The 4,827-nt window shown below is 55.6% G+C and overlaps 1 protein-coding gene across 2 annotated transcripts in view; it reads right to left on the bottom strand.

Moving 5' to 3' along the window:
* The window catches only part of KCNN3 (potassium calcium-activated channel subfamily N member 3), a 174,535-nt gene that overhangs the window by 146,286 nt on the left and 23,422 nt on the right, over positions 1 to 4,827 (bottom strand). The window lies entirely within an intron of this gene.

Genomic DNA, 4,827 nt, shown 5'->3' with positions numbered 1-4,827 from the left:
GCTGTCCCCCGTTACCCACAGATTTGGGCGGGCGCTCCCCCTCCCACTCTTTCCCCTGTCAGCCCTCCTCCAGTCCCTCCATTATGCAAATCAAGTGACTACACAGATTTGCATAATTCATGCTTTATTAGTACACACTCTTGTCAGGCTTTCAGACTTTAAAAAGCAATTTTGCTATCTTTAATGGAGTGTTAAGAGTCAAGGGGAGAGGTTTTCTGTCCTTTTCTCACTAAACATAAAAACAGTCTCTAAATCTTAAGTTGGGGAGAAAGTCAGTGAGAGAAATGAAGTGACTTCCAACTGGACACATGACCAAACACTCTGTTGACACCTTGGCCAAGAGTGCATAAAGGGCGTGGGTGCCAGGCACTGTGTAGATGACCCGTCCTGTCAGTCATGGCTCTTGCACAGACCACGGAGTGGTCTAGTCCAGTGCGCCAGAGAAAGTAGTGACTGCAGACACTACTATTATTATAGGTCATCTGGGGTCCTGGGTGACTCGGTAACAACAAAACCCCCACCCTTCACCTGTATCACTTTTTTATATTTTACGCAGTACTTTCACTCCACTCTCTTACTCAATTTCCACAATAAGTCTATCCGGTTGGAAGGGAGACATTTTTACTCCCATTTTAGAGATGAGGAAGCTGGGGCCCAGAGAGGTAAAATTTACTCACCAAAAAGCAAACACAGGCTGTCTTTCCTCCATACCAGGGATGGCAAATACCTTGCCACTCCTCCATCCTTCCTTGCCCAGGACAGACATCACAAATCAATCACAGCCCTCTTCCCACCACGCTCAGATTGCACTTCAGGATCCTTCTCAACACAGCCCTTCTGGTGGCTAGTACCAGTTGCCCAGATAAAACCTGTTTGCTGTTCCTACACTACATCTTGCCAACTCCTCAATACCCAGCCAATACTGTGATGGTGCCATGAGTTTCTGGGAAGTGCGTATGGGCTAAGCTTAGCCTGGCTGCTCAGCCCCAGAAGCCACAGACAGCCACACATAAGCCCACTCACTGGTTCCAAACGGGCTCCAAATGGAACCAGACACACCCTGCTTTGGGGAGCAGATCCAGAAGAGGGACCCTCATGCCTCCAAGTCTCAAAGGTCTGGGCTCTCCTCACTGCAGGGGCCCCATGACACAGGACCACAGAGGCCCATCTGGACTAATGCACACCTGCTTCAGATACAGCAGGGACCAAACGTATCTGGTTCCAAAACACACCCAGGCCTTGCTGATCCCTGGCAAGAGGTTCATACAGAAAAGGGGCCAAGCACTGCCAGATACCAAGCACACACTGCCCTGGGCCCTGGGCCTCATCCAACCCCAGGGACACACTTTCCTCCCTTGTACATCGACTGAGGCTCTCCAGACTGGAGAGATGCTCCCACAATCCTTCCGCAATGGGCCCCTCCCACAGCCCTGCAAGGAAACCTGTTAAATCAGCATCATTAAACCCCAAAAGTGTTCATTTTGACCCTCATGCACGTCCTGTTCTGCCAGGTGGAGAAATGTGAATCCCAGCATGTCTCCCATCTTCCCCAAACCCTCCCTGCTCCCCGAGCCCCAGGGCAGCCCTGGCCCCTCCCCGCCCCAGATGAAGGACCAGTCCCTCCTTGGAGGATGGGAAGCAGCCTGCCAGTCTCACAGAGCAGGGTGGCACAGTACCCACACCTGCTGGCACCAGCCCTGGCTGGGGGGCTTTCCTTCTGGAACCCACAGGGCTCAGTGCTGGCCTCCTGCCAGGCCCGAGGGAGATGGAACACACCCTCTCCATTACCACGTCCAAAGGGCCTAGACAATGCCTCCCCAGCCTGAGCTCACAGCCGGCACCTCCATTGCCCGCATCTCCCCATGCCCTTCTCTCCCCTCACTTCCCGGCGAGGTCTCCTGGGCCCCAAATCTGAGCTGCCACTGCAATCATAAATGCCTCACTCTCCAAATCATCTCTGCTTCCTCGGCCACAGCTCCATGAGCTCCCCGCTGGGAATTGACAGCTCCAAGGCTCTTTTCTGGAGGACCTCTAGGCAGGGAATACCAAGGGCAGGGGGTGGGAGCATCTGGCCCTAGAGGGGGAAGAGTTTATCACTGACCTTACTGAGCAGTGATGGTGGTAACCAAAGGACCTTTCATTGGTTTTCTTTACTTTCACTTTTTTTTTTTTTTTTTTTTTTTTGGTTCGCGGGCCTCTCACTGTTGTGGCCTCTCCCGTTGCGGAGCACAGGCTCCGGATGCGCAGGCTCAGCGGCCATGGCTCACGGGCCCAGCTGCTCCGCAGCATGTGGGATCTTCCCGGACCGGGGCACGAACCCGCGTCCCCTGCATCGGCAGGTGGACTCTCAACCACTGCGCCACCAGGGAAGCCCTCACTTATTTTTTTACATTCTCTGCAGAAAACATACCCCTGCACTGTGCGCTTGGGAGTAGGCTGCTCCTCCACAGCCCCTCCCCAGCCGTGGTGCACTGCTGCCCTTAGGTGGCTGCAGCCAGCGTCTACAGGGCTGGCTCACATTTCTGGAGAGGACAGAGCTAAGGAATACATGACAGGCAGCCAGAGCAGCGAGAAAGCCCGGCCTTCAGAAGCTCCCCCACCTACTTCTCTTTACAGTGCCATAGCTGGGGAAATAAAGGCATTTGGGGACTGCCTTTGGGGGGTAATTTTGCCCTAACTGCCTACCGTACTTACTAAAGGAGGGATGCATGTTCCTAGGCACTCTGTGTGTCCCTGGTGCTGTTTATCCCTCTAGACCCATCACCACGTGGTAAGGAACGCATGAGGGCGGCCCCTAAGCACAAGCTCCTGTCTCCACCACCCACACACGTTGGCAATGAGGATGACACCTGGAAGCAAGTGGCAGAGCCAGGAGTTGACCCAAGGTCTACCCAACCCCCTCGCCACCCACCCTGTCCCCTGGCCTCTCCTCGGGGCTGCCTCCTACCACCCCTCTCTGCCTCCCGCCTGGCTTTCCCTTCATTCATTCACCAAACACTTGCCAAGAGTCCCTATGAGCCAGGCACCTGTGGGAGGCTTTCCCAGCCCTCATCTCATGGATCCTCCCAACAACCATGCCCACTTTATGGATGAGGATGCTTCCCTCCCCCCCCAGAGAGCCCACACCTGCCCAGATCACCCTGAAAGGGAAGGGGCAGAGCCAGGGCAGATATCAGGTCACTGATCCCAAATCCAGGGCTCTCTCTTCTCTGGAGCCTGCACTGGGCAAAGACCCAGTGGGGCCCTGGGCAGAGGTGAGGCCAGCCTCTGGGCAGGAGGCGCTGAGGACCAAGGCCAGGCTGGCCCTACTAACCCTGCTCCCAAGCACCACACTGGGACCACCTGCAATGACGCTGAGATTCTGAAAAGCTGATTCCAAGCTAGCTAGTAAGGGTGGTTCCTGTGAACCCCACTGCTGGAAGACCCCCAGCATCGCCCAATTCCTGCAGGGTATCCTCCTGGGATCCCCGCCGAAACCCTCAGAGCCGACACACTCAAGACAGAACTCATCACCTCAACCACCTCCCAGGGCTCCATCTCCTTTACAGGCAACACGGCCCTGCTCTCGCCACCCCGTCATGCCAGTCTGTCACCGTGTCTTGTAAATTGAAAGAGTGGCCAAGTACTGAGCTAAGAACTTTACACCTGTGTCCTTATTAATCCTCTCTCACAACACCCCGTGGGCTGAGCACCATGACCCCCATTTCACACATGCACAGGCTGAGGTTCAGGGAGACTGGGCAACTTGCCCAAACACACAGCCTGTCAGCACCCGAGCTGTGATGTGAGCCCAAGCGGAGCTGGCTCCGGCACGCTGCCGCTATTCCACCCCTGTCTTTGAAAACGAGCAGGAAGAGGGTGTGTTCCACCTCCCTCGGGCCTGGCAGGAGGCCAGCGCTGAGCCCTGTGGGTTCCAGAAGGAAAGCCCCCCAGCCAGGGCGGCTGGTGCCGGCTGGTGTGGGCACTGTGCCACCCCGCCCTCTGGGACTGGCAGGCTGTTTCAGTGCTCACAGCCTCCCATCCTCCAAGAAGGCGTTGGTTTTGAGCAGAACAGTGAGGGGATCAGGGCACAGTACTCACTTTGACCCTCACACACCACATCCAGGGTGGAGAAATGTGAAGCCCCCCACATACCACCTACCTCCCTAAAGCCCCCGCCTCCTCCTCCATCTTCCCTCCCTTTGCCTCCAGCCTGGTTCAAGCCTTCACCTCTCCTTCTGTAGAACTATTGCAATAACCTTCTAACCAGCCTCCCTGCTTCAAGCTTCCTTCTTTTAGAAACATTCCATCCTCTGCCGGGGCTTGATCACGCCACTAGTCTGCTCAAACACTTTCCATGGCTCCCTGTTCCTTTAGACAAAAGTGCAGACTCGGGCCTCCCTGGTGGCGCAGTGGTTGAGAATCTGCCTGCCAATGCAGGGGACACGGGTTCGAGCCCTGGTCTGGGAAGATCCCACATGCCGCGGAGCAACTAGGCCCGTGAGCCACAACTACTGAGCCTGCGCGTCTGGAGCCTGTGCTCCCAACAAGAGAGGATGCAATAGTGAGAGGCCCGCGCACCGCGATGAAGAGTGGCCCCCGCTTGCCGCAAGTAGAGAAAGCCCTCGCACAGAAACGAAGACCAAACACTGCCCAAAATAAAAATAAATTAATTTTTAAAAAGTGCAGACTCCTCCGCCTGGTGTGCAAGCCCCATGGGCAGCTTCCACGTCCCTTTCCAGTCTTTTCTTCCCGGCACTTCCAGGAAAATCTGCATCCTTTGTGCCCCCCAGAGAACACCAGGCACTCTCCAACTTTGAGCCTCTGCCCAAACTGTGCCATCAGCTG

The sequence above is a fragment of the Lipotes vexillifer genome, unplaced genomic scaffold (assembly GCF_000442215.2).
Source record: "Lipotes vexillifer unplaced genomic scaffold, Lipotes_vexillifer_v1.1 scaffold238, whole genome shotgun sequence".
Taxonomy (NCBI): domain Eukaryota; kingdom Metazoa; phylum Chordata; class Mammalia; order Artiodactyla; family Lipotidae; genus Lipotes; species Lipotes vexillifer.
This window is presented reverse-complemented; position numbering and strand designations above follow the sequence as displayed.